The sequence below is a fragment of the Myxine glutinosa genome, chromosome 1 (genome assembly GCF_964187855.1).
Source record: "Myxine glutinosa chromosome 1, kmMyxGlut1.1, whole genome shotgun sequence".
Taxonomy (NCBI): Eukaryota; Metazoa; Chordata; class Myxini; order Myxiniformes; family Myxinidae; genus Myxine; species Myxine glutinosa.
The window spans coordinates 217940414-217956332 of NC_136261.1; the positions used below are offsets into that span (position 1 = coordinate 217940414).

Here is a 15919-nt window from a genome sequence, read left to right on the forward strand (position 1 = left end):
TTATTAGTTTTAAAACATAGTTTAACGGCAACATAGTTTGCCGACGGGAAATAAATGAATACGCTCTCAAATGTGCCATCCGAGGCAGAGTCTGTTCGCCACGTTCGGCACACGTGATAGCTCGCTGCTCTCTGATTGGTTGAATCGTTTTTTGGACATAGCTCGGTAACTACTTCTGCGATTAATTTAAAACCTTGAAAAGGCACATCCTCGGGTCCCCAGCAATATACCTGGCAAGTTTAAAGTATATCTGACCGGTAGTTGTCGAGAAACAGCGGTCACAGACAAACATACAAACATACAAACAAACATACACACAGAGATTAGTGGAATTATAGATAGATAATTATTTAAATATTTATAATTATTTAAATATTTATAATTTATTTATATTATTATTTTAGAACTTTTGTCATTTTTTAAAGAAATTTTGTTGATCACAACATATAATTTTGAAAAGGTTCCATTATATTATGAAGAAAAAGGAAGGTTATTTGTAAAACCGGCACCACCAAAGCTTTATTCAGCCACACGCGTCTGCTCCATTATAGATTCACATTGTATTAAATTGGTGTCGCGGGTTCAGCAAGGAAGCAGCACGGACCATTCCACACGTTTTTGGGGGATTCCAACAGGGTCACATTCAAACTACCAATCTCGTCGGGTCAGAACGGAATTTAATTATTGCACCGATCGAGTCTGACAAAAAAAAAAAAGTGGTTCTACTGGGGATCGAACCCAGGGCCTTGTGCGTGTAAAGCAGACGTGATAACCACTACACTATGGGACCACCTTGTAAAAAAGGTGTTCTCATATGAGCTTGTGAAACACCTGTAAGCCATGCGTACAGAAAACAGATTCTTTTTGGCATGCCGGCCACGTTTTCCATCCAATCATCATGTAACTTTGTTTAGAAATTCTCCATGGGTAGATTGTTGAAAGTTTGGTGTCAATTGTTCAAGCGGCTGCAGATAAAACGGATTTAAACTGAACTAGAATCCGGGCACTCGGTAGAGCGCATACCTTCGCCGCAGCTACTGTTCTGTACTTGGCATGGGAGTGTATGCGATGTGAAACTTTATGTGAAATGCGATCGATTTTTAAAAATCAGAATTTGAGCAAATCTGTTTCATTCGTTTGTTAATATGCCTCATCTATTGTCAAATCTGCAATTATAATTTTTTTTGAGGTTGAAATGATCGCGGGAGATCGCGTTATAGTGATGACGTCCTGGATGGACATCTTCTTCTTCAGTCGCTCATAACTTTGAGTGAAATACGATCGAGTTAAAAATAGTCAGAATTTGAGCAAATCTGTTTCCCAAAATCTAATCAAATGTGTCCCGTATAATAACCAATCATCCCACCAAATTTCATGCAATTCGGTTGAATACTTTTTGAGTTATGCGATTAACATACACACACACAGACATACAAATAAATACACAGCGATCAAAACATAACCTTCCGCTTTTGCGAAGGTAACTAGAACGGTACAGGTAGAGAGCACACCTCCACCAGGTGAACAGTTCACGTTTTGTATCCCACTGAGAGGCCAGATCTGGATTCGGACATGAACCAAAATCTAATCACCTCGTTCTTGTCACTTACCCAACTCATCCACCAAGTTTACCCATAATCCGTCCACAACGATCTGTGGTGTTCGTTTTTAGTTTCGTTTTTCGCCCCATCTGTGTTGGCTTAAAGGTTAAGGTGGCTGGCTTGAGATCTTAGTTGGGGACCTGAGTTTGAGCTCCTGTTGGTCATTGAATTAACACCAGGTGGGTTGACTCAGCCTGTCATCTTTCTGAGGTTGGCAAAATGAGTATCTTATTGCTAATGGGGGCACTGCATCAGCAACACAGCTGCACCTCCAGAAAATGATGCAGCCAAGCAACCATAGGCTGCACACAAAACCACCATAGTTCGGCAGATAGGTGAAATATTTGGGAGAATTGTGCCTTTGATGATGCAAGCACGAGAGTTGGCACACAGTTCGAGTATGCCCTAAGGAAGATATTTGGATATCGGGCCATCACAGATTTGTTCTGTGACAATGGCGGCCATTTTTCAAAAAAGGATTTTACACGTCCAGGTATTTTTACACGTACATTTTTACACGTATTTTACATTTACACACGTCCCAAAAAATCCCATTGCTCCAATTTATCACTGGAACAGTTTCGGTGCTCTTCAACTTCCAGGATCTTTTCACTTCATTTTTGAGGTCTTGATATTTGGACATTTTCTTGATTTCTGCGTTATTTAGTCCAAAATCACTGTGTACGAAACCTCAATTAGCAATACTGTCTTTTCCTTTTTGTCTCTAAGTACTATGTCCAGTCTTAATTTTCACGCTGGCTGGGATCATCAGGTCATACATGAGCATTATGTCCTTGTTTTCAATGATTGCTTTTGGTTCATATTTTTGCATGAGTTTTCTGGAACTGGGATATTGAAATTTCTGCAGAAGTGCCAGTGCATTACTCTACATACTTTGTTGTGCCTTTGGGTGTACAGCTGTTCTGACATGGGTTTCTTTACATCCTGATAGGAGGTGACTCATGCTTTCTGTTTTTACCTTGCAGAACCTACACTTTTCCAATTGACTCAGTCCCGCCATCTTCTTGAAGCCATTCGTGTCATGTCCTTGGTCTTGGCTATTTATAATGCTTCGTTCTCCATCCCAGTTGAGCTGACCTCTTCTTAGCCATTCCAGAGATCCTTCTTTGTCGACATGCTTGCAATGACAAAAACCTTTTTGTAAAGTCTTGATTTTATAAAGGGTCTAAACATATTGTTACGTTTGTGGGGGTAGGGATGACATACCATAGTGGAGGTAGAACCGTGTAGATTAGCATGGACCGTGGACGCGTAGGAGCCAATCTCAATGTACATAAGCAGGGAAACTGTGAGCTTAAGAGTGTTTAAGTGTCACCACACGGAGGGTGGTTTTGTGTTAGTTAAATAGGGCTTAAGGATAATTCCCCATATGTAATTGTCTCCTGTGATTTCCCATTGTGTTTTTTTACATTCACTCGGCCAGCCATGCAATCAGCTCCATTAACCACAACAACCGACATAGTGCCAAACATTCCGACCAGACAATTAACCCCACCCCACCAGCCGACTGAGGAACAAGACCACACCCCCTGAGTGGGACGAGAGGTGTGGAAACTATCGTGGCCGGCAGACCACACTCCAAGCTTCATCATTCGTCGAGCCCAACCATGGAGCGATTGGGTGGAACTCGGCGATTGGTCGGCATGACTTCGGTGTGATGTCAGAGCGAAGGTTCGAGTAGAAGAAGAAGAATCTGTCCCTCTCTTGGCACGAACAAGGAAGGTGACATTTTTCCTTTGTTCGTGCTGGTGTGATTTGGCTTCATGACGGGCGGACGCCTTTTCGTCCCTGACTTGGCTGTTCCTGGCTCGTGTGCGATTGTGGAGAGGAGGAAGAAGAATCCCTCTTGCTCTCTCTCTGGCTGGCGGTTGGATAGGGCGGTCACGCTTTGTCCTTTGTCTCTCGGGTGGCTCGTGAGGAGAACTCTGCGGAGCTTTGGGAACTCTCGCATTGTGAAGGAAGGGGTGTTGGTGAACTGTGGTTTTTCTCATGGGAGCTGAAGCCGTGTTGCTTTTCGAATGGAGTGGAGAGCGAGGTAGGACGGGCCGTTAGTGGCGCAGTGAGGAGGAACTTCACGCCATTTTGAGTTTCCCGTGCCGGTGGCTGTGGGCCACATCAGACTGCCGACGTTATTAAACGACTTTGTCAAGACCAGAGCTTAGTGCCAGCAAATATAAGGAGCGATTTTCTTTTTATTTGCTTTAATCATTCCCCTGTCTGTTTTTACGTCTAGGTGGAGACGTCTCAAGTTTATAGATTTACCTCACCATTCATTTTATTTCTGTGCTTTGTTTCATTAAACCATTATTTGTTGCATTTAATTTGTTGTTTTGTTGATTTTCCTTGTCTTGTTTCTGTGTTTGTGGGTTCGAGGAGTAAACCGGTGTGGCGGCCGTCCGTAAAGGTAAGAACTCTGATCCCGTCCCGCGTGCCCCAAAAAAAGCTACCGCCAATTTTCGGCTTATTCACCTCGGAGTTAAAGCCATCTGTTCAGCTATCTGCAGCCCGTGATCTTAATCACCGGCGACACGACAATATATTCAATGTCAGACATCACTTCTGGTAACCTACCTCGTGGATGACGAGACAACATCAAATGTGGTGGTGGTGGTGGCAGTGCCCGTTTCTTCTGTTGCACCTTCAAAAAGGATAAAACACAAATGTAATTCCACATCGATGTTTCCATCAGTTTCAAATTGGATTCAGAAAGGACAAGTATTGCTTTTCAAATATACTGAGAGTGGGATAAATACAAAACTCGCTATAATAATGTGAAAATAAATATTCTCAAGTTGCATAATATTTTCAAAACAACAAAAGCGTATTCAAGGTATGCCTTTGTTCACTTATTAACAGACCAACAGTATACTCTCAAAGTATTGCAAGCATATACAACTATACACATTATTTTTTACAGAAAAGTATTTACTTGTTGGTGCTCCGCATTGTTGTGCTTTGGTTCATGCTGCACTTCACCCGCTCGAACTGGGTACTCCTGCACTTCTTTCAGGTGGCATTCACTGTCCGGTATTTTCAGTATGCTCTGTTCTCCCTCAAGTTTTGGTTCCTCTTCCATAGTATGTTTTCCCAATAACTGCTGCGCCGCCGCCAGCCGCTGTTGCTCTGTCAGCTCCTGCTCATCCGCCAGTCTGTGATCCGGCAAAAGCTGTTGATCCTTTGCCATGAGATGGTGCTCAGCTGGCAGCCAATGCTGCTTCCCTGCTGCTGACAGCTGCCCTGCCGCCGTTCGTTGCTGCTCCTCCACCAGGCACCGCTGCCCCTCCATAAACTGCCATTGTTCTTCTGCCAGCTGCTGCTGCTTCTTTGCCAACCTCCCTTGCTCCTCTGTCATGACCCGCTGTTGCTCCCTCATGAACTGCTGCTCTTGTATTCGCAGCTGCTGTTCCTTGAAGCACTGCGCCTCAATGATCTGCTGCTGCTCCATCTCACAGTTCTCCTCCGTCAGCAAATTTTCCCTCATCAGCAGATTCTCCTCTGTCGGCAGATTCTCCCCCGTCAGCAGATTCTCACCCGTCAGCAGATTCTCCCCCATCAGCAGATTCTCCTCCGTCAGCAGATTCTCCTCCGTCAGCAGATTCTCCTCCGTCAGAAGATTCTCCTCCGTCAGCAGATTCTCACCCATCAGCAGATTCTCCCCCGTCAGCAGATTCTCCTCCGTCAGCAGATTCTCCTCCGTCAGCAGATTCTCTTCCATCAGCAGATTCTCCTCTGTCAGCAGATTCTCCTTTGTCAGCAGATTCTCCTCCGTCAGCAGATTCTCCTCCGTCAGCAGATTCTCCTCCGTCAGCAGATTCTCCTCTGTCAGCAGATTCTCCTCCATCAGCTGATCCTCCTCCACCAGCCGCTGTTGTTCCTTCATGAGCTGCTCCTCCTTCATAAGCTGCCCCACCTCAATGAGCTGACGCTCCTCTGTCAACCGCTGCTCGTCCATCAACCGCTCTTTCTCAATGGGCTTCTCCATCTGCTGCTGCATCTCCTGGTTATTACTTTTCTTCTCTGCATGACTGATAAACTTTTGCCTTTCGTTCACTTTTTGCCATCTTCCATGCTCTTTTACCCATTGCTTTTCTTGCTTCCTGAGCTTCTGCTTTCTACTTTTCAATAACTTGTCTTTCTGCTCTCGCAGGTGTTTTTCTTCTTCTCCTTGAAATTTACTCTTTTCTTGCATTTTTAAATACCATTCCTGATATGCTTGTTGCTTTGCTTCCTGCCTCTGAAGCCTCCACTCCCCCTGGTGATGATAATTTTGCTCTCTGGCATGCCCCTCTTCCTCTGCTCTGCAAAACACCTCATTTGCTCCATCAATTTGCCATTCTTCCTGTGCATGGAACAGCAGTTCTTCTTCTTTACACCTTCCATCTCCTTTCAATTGCTTCTCTTCATGCGCAGCAAGTTGTTTCTCCTTTTTCACGTTTCTTACAATTAAATCGACATTTTCTGTTTTACCTTCAACCCATTCATCTCCAACCTTTTCCGTTTTTGGCTTGTTAGACCGTCTTTTCTGTCGATTGCCTGTCCTGTTTGGTTTTTCTTGTTTACCAGAGCACGGAAGACTGCATGGAGACTGCTGTTGTTCCTTCATGAGCTGCTCCTCCTTCATAAGCTGCCCCACCTCAATGAGCTGACGCCCCTCTGTCAACCGCTGCTCGTCCATCAACCGCTCTTTCTCAATGGGCTTCTCCATCTGCTGCTGCACCTCCTGGTTATTACTTTTCTTCTCTGCATGACTGATAAACTTTTGCCTTTCGTTCACTTTTTGCCATCTTCCATGCTCTTTAACCCATTGCTTCTCTTGCTTCCTGAGCTTCTGCTTTTTACTTTTCAATAACTTGTCTTTCTGCTCTCGCAGGTGTTTTTCTTCTTCTTCTTGAAATTTACTCTTTTCTTGCATTTTTAAATACCATTCCTGACATGTTTGTTGCTTTGCTTCCTGCCTCTGAAGCCTCCACTCCCCCTGGTGATGATAATTTTGCTCTCGGGCATGCCCCTCTTCCTCTGCTCTGCAAAACACCTCATTTGCTCCATCAATTTGCCATTCTTCCTGTGCATGGAACAGCAGTTCTTCTTCTTTACACCTGCCATCTCCTTTCAATTGCTTCTCTTCATGCGCAGCAAGTTGTTTCTCCTTTTTCACGTTTCTTACAATTAAATCGACATTTTCTGTTTTGCCTTCAACCCATTCATCTCCAACCTTTTCCGTTTTTGGCTTGTTAGATCGTCTTTTCCGTCGATTGCCTGTCCTGTTTGGTTTTTCTTGTTTACCAGAGCACGGAAGACTGCATGGAGAAACAAAATAACATCATTATTTTTCAGAAAAATCAGTCAAATTCATCTTATTGTGCAATTCAAACATTGATTATCTCAGGAATAACAGATTGATCACAAAATCTTTGCAAATGGAAATAAATGTCAAATATTTGAAAGAAATGAGCACAAAAATTTATCTTGGATCACCCTCTTCCTCTCTCCTCTGCTCTCCCTCTCTCCTCCCTCCTCTTCTCCCTCTCTCATCTCTCCTCACTCCTCTCCCCTCTCTCCTCTCTCCTCCCTCCTCTCCCTTCTCTCCTCTCCTCTATCTATCTCTATATATCTCTCTATCTCTATCTCTATCCCTCTCTCTATCTCTCTCTCTCCCTCTCTCTCTATCTCTATCTCTCTCTCTCGCCCCCTGCAGGCCGTTTGTGTTGGGTGTGGCGTCATGGCGGCTGTGAGCAACTGCTCTGTGTTGTCGTGAGTCCATTGTGAGATTTCCTCCTCTCCTGCCCTCCCCTGCCGAGTGCCGAATGTATGAGCAGCGTCGAGAATGAATCAAAAAGTTGTTGTATTTGTGTCCAATGAAAAATTAGTTCACGATGTTGTTAGTGCGGGATTAACCACAGAGACAGGTCTCTTTGTCTTGGCGTCGCCTATGGACACTCCGTCGATGAGGATCGTCATATCTCATGTACCCCCATTTATAACCTGCAACCAGCTGATGTCCGTTTTGTCCCGATACGGAACAGTGGTGTCGAAAATCACAATGATTCCGCTCCGGTCTCAGGATGAACGTGTTAAACACGTGATGAGCTTCAGACGGCAGGTGTATATGGTGCTTCCGGATCGAGGCGATGATACGGGGTTAAACATCACATTCAAGGTAAAGGTGAACAACCATGAGTACCAGATGTATGCGTCATCGGCCTCATTAACATGTTTTCATTGCGGAGCTTTTGGCCATGTGAAAAGGTTTTGTCCGAAGGTATCGTGTGTAAGGTGCGGTGAAGCAGGTCATAGTGACGCTGATTGTAAAAGAGATAACACCCCGGTCTCTAATGTACGAAACAAGGTAAATCGAAATACCCGAACGGTTCCTACCGCCGCTCCCTCGCACTCGAGGAGTAGGGATAATACTCCTGTTCGTGTTGGTTAAAACGCCAACACCGCTGATTCGGTAAATAATGAAATAATCCCGGATAACCCACCTGTTGTGGCAGATGCTACGTGCAGATGCTACGTGGAAGAAGAGCCCATTGTGGTGACAAAAAAACGAAGAGCACCTGGTGCTTGTAACCCCAACATTACTTTGAAAAAGGTAGTGTTGGATAAAGACAGTGTGGGTGAAGACGCCCTGAAACGACTTTCTCAGGTGTCCACAAGCTGTATTGACACCAGGGAGAAGGAACCTGAATTAATTAATTCTGAAACATTATCGGGCAGCACCGAAAACTTGGGAGAAAAAGTAGATGGCGAGACTAAAGATGATGGTGAGCTAATTAGTGAGCCGCCACCTTCACTTCCTGCTGAGACCAAGCGGATGGGAATGTTTCAGCCCCAAGCTCCTCTTTACCAATGCAAGATCTAAATCATGACACTGGTTGGTCAACTGAGCCAGTGAACATCTCCCTACAGGAGGGTGAAGCCGAGATTTCAGCTCCTGCTGAATGTCCCGGGTACCAGAGTGAAGATGACTCTACCATAGAACATTCCAGCAAATCTTCGGACTTGGCTGGAATCAAAATGGGGACTGTGTAGACTGATATATGTAACCCGGGCGGAGCTGTTTCTGATTTGTCAGAATCAGAGGATGAAGTTAAGATGACTGAGTTGTCTCAATCTTCATCGTATCAGTCATCCATAGCCCCTCAACTTATTATTTATTTTCTGAATGACACCTACCGACAGCGAAATGTGATTGTAAAAGATCATTTTCCTGATTTAATTTCATTCATCCAGGCTGCAAAGGACATAATTAGGAGGCCGGATGAATTTCATTTAACAAGGTCGCTGTTTCATCGGCTTAGAAAAGCTGTTACAAAAGCAGGGAGCGAGATTTCCCAACAACCACTCACGCCTTTTGATAATCCATGAAAAAAATCACCTTTGGAACCTTAAATATGAACGGCGGAGGTGCAAGCCAAAACCGCCAGGTTCAGGTGAAAAGTTTATTTGAGCGCAAGAAAATTGATGTACTCTTACTCCAGGAAACCCATATAATTCAAAATGGGGAGTACGACTGGTGTCGCCTCTTTAAAGGACAATGTTTTTTTAGTAACATGTCTTCTTCTTCTGCTGGTGTAGCCTTTTTACTCAGACCAGGCCTAGTACCTGAGTCATGCCTCTTCCAGGAGGTGATTAAAGGCCAGTTTATTTCATTGGAACTGGTCATTAATAATTTTCGGTTTACACTATTCAACGTTTATGCACCAAGTGAAAGTGTGGAACAAAGAGCTTTCTTTCCATCTTTAATTCGACACATGCAGTCGATAGATCTCAATAATTGTATTTGCATGGGGGGTGACTTTAATTGCACCTTTAAACCCAGTATAGACCGCAATACAGCAGAACCTCATCCCGAAGGTAGTACTGATTTGTTAAATTATTTTTCGGCAGTGGGTGTGCTAATGCATGGAGGCTGCATTACCCCAACAAATCTGAGTATACTTGGGGACGATGTGCCAATGGGAGAATGACCTTCGCTAGACTTGACCGTTGGTACATAAACTCACAGTTCAGGAATGCGGTTATCTCTCCAAATCATTTTCCATCTTTGTTTTCTGATCATCATTTAGTTACCATGGGCCTCTTTTTCCCTCAACCCTTACGCAAAAGTGCATACTGGAAATTCAATACCAGTCTTCTCGAAGATGCTTTGTTTAAAGACGCCTTCCGTGTTTTTTGGGTCATCCAACTTTCAAAAAAGCCCTCTTTCTCTTCTTTAGCATTACTAGGGCGTGCCCGTACGTGGGTGCAAAAAAACATGCGTGCAAACAACAACAACAAAAAAAACTTTGAAACCACGTGGCAGTAACGACCACAGAACCCCCCCCCCCCCCTCTATTTACATGAAATGGTTTGGTCCATTCGCAAAGCCAAAGCGAACGGCTTGCGAGTACGGTAGAACCCCCCCCCTCTATTTACATGAAATGGTTTGGTCCATTCGCAAAGCCAAAGCGAACGGTTGGTAAATAAATCGCCATAGCTCGGTAACTACTTCTCCGATTAATATGAAACCTTGAAAAGGCACATCCTCAGGTCCCCAGCAATATACCTGGCAAGTTTCAAGTATATCGGACCCGTGGTTGTCGAGAAACAGCGGTCACAGACAAACAAACAAACACACAGACACACACACAGAGATTACTGGAATTATTAGCACTAGGGCGTGCCCGTACGTGGGTGCAAAAAAACATGCGTGCAAACAACAACAACAAAAAAAAACTTTGAAACCACGTGGCAGTAACGACCACAGAACCCCCCCCTCTATTTACATGAAATGGTTTGGTCCATTCGCAAAGCCAAAGCGAACGGCTTGCGAGTACGGTAGAACCCCCCCCTCTATTTACATGAAATGGTTTGGTCCATTCGCAAAGCCAAAGCGAACGGTTGGTAAATAAATCGCCATAGCTCGGTAACTACTTCTCCGATTAATATGAAACCTTGAAAAGGCACATCCTCAGGTCCCCAGCAATATACCTGGCAAGTTTCAAGTATATCGGACCCGTGGTTGTCGAGAAACAGCGGTCACAGACAAACAAACAAACACACAGACACACACACAGAGATTACTGGAATTATTAGCACTAGGGCGTGCCCGTACGTGGGTGCAAAAAAACATGCGTGCAAACAACAACAAAAAAAACTTTGAAACCACGTGGCAGTAACGACCACAGAACCCCCCCCCCCCCTCTATTTACATGAAATGGTTTGGTCCATTCGCAAAGCCAAAGCGAACGGCTTGCGAGTACGGTAGAACCCCCCCCCCCCCCCTCTATTTACATGAAATGGTTTGGTCCATTCGCAAAGCCAAAGCGAACGGTTGGTAAATAAATCGCCATAGCTCGGTAACTACTTCTCCGATTAATATGAAACCTTGAAAAGGCACATCCTCAGGTCCCCAGCAATATACCTGGCAAGTTTCAAGTATATCGGACCCGTGGTTGTCGAGAAACAGCGGTCACAGACAAACAAACAAACACACAGACACACACACAGAGATTACTGGAATTATAGATAGATTATGGTGGGATAACACAAAAGCTCAGATTAGAGTGTTTTGTCAGCAGTTTGTTTCAAATGAAACTGACGTAAAAAATATAACAATGGCTTGTTTAGAAGCTGATATTATACGGTTAGAGTGTAAACTGGCTAAAGATAATAACAGAAGAGACCACAGGTTATTGGTTGAAAAGAAGGCTCAACTGAGAGAGCTGATTCAGGAGAAAGCAGCAGGCCTGTTAATCAGATTAAGAATAAACAATTTAAAGGTATCAGACACCCCTAGTAAATCTTTCTTCCAAATGGATTTTGTAAATAAGTCACCCAAAACCCTTTTCTCTGTACAAGACTTTCGGGGAAACATGGTTGCCAACCCTGGAGATGTAAGGTTGTGCATTAGAGAGTTTTTTTCAAAAGTTTATGCAAAACAAAATGTTTGTGAACAAACCATGGAATTTTTAACTTCTCACCTTTCATCCCTAACTGAGCCTCAGTGCCTGGGCCTGGATTCAACAATTACTTTGCCTGAGCTAACGCAGGCCCTAAGTGAAATGGACTCGGGGAAAGCTCCTGGGATTGACGGCCTACCGGCAGAATTTTTCTTGGCTTTTTGGGACCTTTTGGGCCCTGAATTATTGAATGTCCTGGAATCATCCTTGGTGCTTGGAGAACTCCCACTAAGCTTCAGAAGAGCAGTGGTGTCGCTGATTCCAAAGACCGGAGATCTACGACAGATAAAGAATTGGCGGCCGGTCTCGTTATTATGTACGGACTACAAAATATTGTCAAAAGTGTTGGCCAGTCGGTTGAAGACGGTAATCGGTGATCTCGTCCACCATGATCAGAATTACTGCATCCCAAACAGATCTATTTATGATAATATTTTTTTGATCATAGATTTAATGGAATGTGATTGCTTGGAAAAAGATTTTGGGATAATATTCCTTGATTTGGAAAGGGCTTTTGATAGTGTGGATCATGTTTTTTTGTATCGTGTGCTAGAAGCATGTGGCTTTGGTGTCAATTTTAGGGCCGACGTGACTTTGTTGTACAACAATATATTTAGTTTATTTAAAATAAATAACGAACTCAGCTCTCTGGTACAGGTTCAAAGAGGGGTGAGACAAGGATGCCCGGTTTCTGGGTTGTTATTTTCCTTGGTAATGGAATCACTCCTAATTTTATTTAGGAAAAATATTTCAGGAGTGACTGTATCCCCTGGGAGTCCTTCAGTAGTGGTTTCGGCTTATGCAGATGATGTCTGTGTGGTTGTTAAGAAGGAGAGTGATATCCCAGCACTTGTTGAATGTTTAAATCTTTTTTGCCTCGCTTCTTCTTTGAAGTGTAACTGGGACAAGAGTAAGGCCTTATGGATTCCCTGTCTCAAGAACATTCCACCTGGAAGAGTGCTGGTACCACCTGTGCATCTACCAACAAAGTTAAAATGGGTGGAAAAAGGCGTCAAATACCTTGGGGTTTTCCTGGGATCTCCACATTACGTCCTCAAAAATTGCGACGGGATTGTTGAGCATGTCAAAAAAAGACTGGGACTGTGGAAACGAGCTCTGCCCCACCTTTCCTACAGAGGCAGGGTTCTAGTGGTTAATAATTTGGTGGCTTTTTCCCTGTGGCATAGGTTTATCTGCCTTCAGCCGCCGGAGGCACTACTAAAGGCAGTGCAGAGGCTACTGGTGGATTTTTTTTGGAGTGGTCACCATTGGTTACTACCAAATGTCATATGTAGCCCCTTGGCTGAAGGTGGCCAGGGACTGATCGACATAAAAAGTCGTATCATGGCTTTTCGGCTGTGTACCATACAGCAGTTGCTGTACAAGGAAAGACTGCCAAGCCGACTTCTGGCCTATCATGTGCTGCAAAAAGCAAGCTTTTCTTAGTCCAACTCCAACATGTCGACACATCTCATCTACCATCATTCTATCAGAGCGTTCTGAATGCCTGGCAAAGCCTTTCGACTAGTCGCCAGCAAGAAACCTATGCTACAAACATGTTTGTGGAAGAACCCCTTTTTTACAACCCGCTTTTTCCTGCAATTCCAAGAAGCCGAGACTTTTATCAACACTTTATTACAGCAGGCATAATCAAAGTGTTGGACCTCCGCCATGATTCTGGTTGGGGGTGGAAGACGGTGCAAGAGATAGCTGATATGACTGGAATATGGTCAAACAGAATAATCGAAAGAGTCCTAAAGAAATAGTAAAGAAAAGCTTCCAACTTGGACCAAGATGGACCCAGGAAGTTTTGGTGACATCCAATGACTGCCAATTTCCTGGTTTATTGATACAGCCTAGTCACGGAGACTTGCCCCCAATTAGTAAGGGACAAAACATTTTTCAGAAATTCAGTAGTAAAGACCTGTATCGTTTATGTACTGCAGTTCTGCTTGGGAACTCACCGTCAAATGGAGTGGCCAGGTGGAAAGGGCTAATGCCGGAAGGACTCCCATCTGAGCCTGCATGGGAATCTATATACAGTAAGCTGGTAAGCAAAAGGACAGGTGATCTCCAGTGGGGAATGATACACTGGATCATTCCATCTAATAAATTAGTGAGTCATTTCGCGCCCACATCTACGTGTTGCCCGTTCTGTGTTTACACAGAGGATGTGTTCCATGCGTACGTTGATTGTGCAAGGCTTGTGCCTTTATTTCAATGGCTGAATTACATGGCTGGAAAAATGAAGATCACTTTTTCTCTGCGATCATTTATTTTTGGTTTCAATGATATGAAAGAACATGTACATATGTTGTTTTTGTTTTTAGTGGCCACGGCGAAAATGACAATTTATTTATCGAGGAAGGAAAAACTGAAAGGAAAGCCGATTGGGCAATGTGATGTCTTGTTCTTTTTGAATGCCTTGATATATGCAAGACTCAAACTTGAATTTTGTGATTCTGAAAGAAAGAAATGTATTGATGAGTTTATGAACATCTGGTGTTTTGATGGGATCTGTATGGTGCAGGAGAATGAATTAATGATATATTTGTAGGTTTGTTTGGATTGAATCAGTGTGTGGTCGGTTTTTCTGTTGTTGTTTTTTGCTTTTCTAGTTCATTGTACTGTTTTCAATTCCTTTCCTTTCCTGTCATTATCTTTTCTTTTTTTTCTGTGTTTTTCATTATTGTGCCTGTATTGAATAGTATCTTCACCGACTGGCTTGTATTTTTATATTTTTGTAATAAAAAAGTCTCTATCTATGTATCTCTATCTCTATCTCTATCTCTCTCTCTCTCTCTCTCTCTCTCTCTCTCTCTCTCTCTCTCTCTCTCTCTCTCTCTGTCTCATCTCCCTCTCCTCATCTCCCTCTCCTCATCTCCCTCTCCTCATCTCTCCTCCCTCCTCTCTCTCTCCCTCTCCCTCTCTCTTCCCCTCCACCTGTCACTCTCCCTCTCTGAACTCCATCTTTAGTCTAGCTTGTTGGTTGGTGTACACGGTGCAGGCTTTTTACATTTTACACTGATTCAATTCATCTCCCTTCTATATCTGCACCCAGAGCCCCATCAATATGATTCGGTTTGTGGAGTCAGATCCTGTTTTGTCGGGAATCGAGCTCAGACTGGACAACTCAGAGACGGTAATGCGATGACTGATGTGAAAATCCAGAACGAAAATCACAAAGCAATTTTTAAAAAAGCAGGACATGCTATTTACCTGTCATGATGGTGTTTCTTCCTCTTCTTCCTCGCTCTCTTCTTCTTCTTCTTTGAGAATCGAGCACGCAGTTTGAGCAGCACAAGTGTGAGAACAATGAGCATCAAAATACCAAAGACAGTCAATCCAATATACCCTCCCAGTGGGTTTGGCGCTATAACGTCATTCGTCTGGTTTTTGTAGGAAACCTGCAGAAACATGGACGCACATGGGCAGCACATACATGTACATGTTTAATTTCAATCACATGGAGCAACGTTTCATTCATATAAAAATGATGAAATCAGTTTGTAGGTGTTACGATGAAGTTTATAAGGAATATTACAAGATAGATTAGTGGGATGACAATATAGTCAAGGAGGATGTTCAATAAATTTCAAGCAAATGCTCAAATGAAACGGGTCGATCACAAGATGGTGATGACGTGGATTTTATATTTTAAACCTGTGTTCGGGGACTTTAATAAACCTTTCTGAAACCAGAGCGTCACTCGGTAGAGAGTGCACACCTCCGTCAGGCTGAACCGTTTGTTTTGCATCCCACTGATAGGCCGGATCTGGATTCGGACCTGAACCAAAATCGAATCGGGTTGTTCTTGTCCCACACACAACCTCTCCACCAGGTTTCGTCCTGATATGAGATATCCTGATATGTGTCGGTTTTGGCCCCATCTCCCAATCGTGATCGTGCACGACGGAAGAGACACTGATTGCTTGTGTTTGGGTTCATGGCCGCGCGCGAGAATGAGCAAGTTTTGAAGACGGAAGGACAAGATTTTCGCAGAGTTTCGATAAGCCAGCTCCATGATGCGGGCATGGGAGGAGAAGGCTTTTTCAACAGGGAGTGTTCTTGATTTGACGTGATTGAGAGCAAGGCTCTTCTGCAGCGATTTCCCACCATTAAATGAAGACGAAGCGTGTTTTCTTTTCAGATGAGTGTGCTATTTACCGAAGCAATCGATCCAGGAATGTTTATTTTTGGTGTAAAGAAAATCCTCGTTTTTATGAGGAAATTGAACAGCATATCCTCCCCATGTCATGATGTGGGCATCAATTTCAGAAGATCACTTGATCCTTCCCCACTTTTTGCTACTTTCTCATTATTTTTCCTGCTTTCCACTCCTGCTCAAGCTCT

General features: G+C 43.7%; 1 non-coding gene across 1 annotated transcript; it reads right to left on the reverse strand.

Moving 5' to 3' along the window:
• Window positions 1–717: 717 nt before the first annotated feature.
• On the reverse strand, window positions 718–790 carry TRNAV-UAC (transfer RNA valine (anticodon UAC)). The gene has a single exon. It is a non-coding gene; the product is annotated as a tRNA-Val (tRNA).
• Between the last annotated feature and the right edge of the window lie 15129 nt (window positions 791–15919).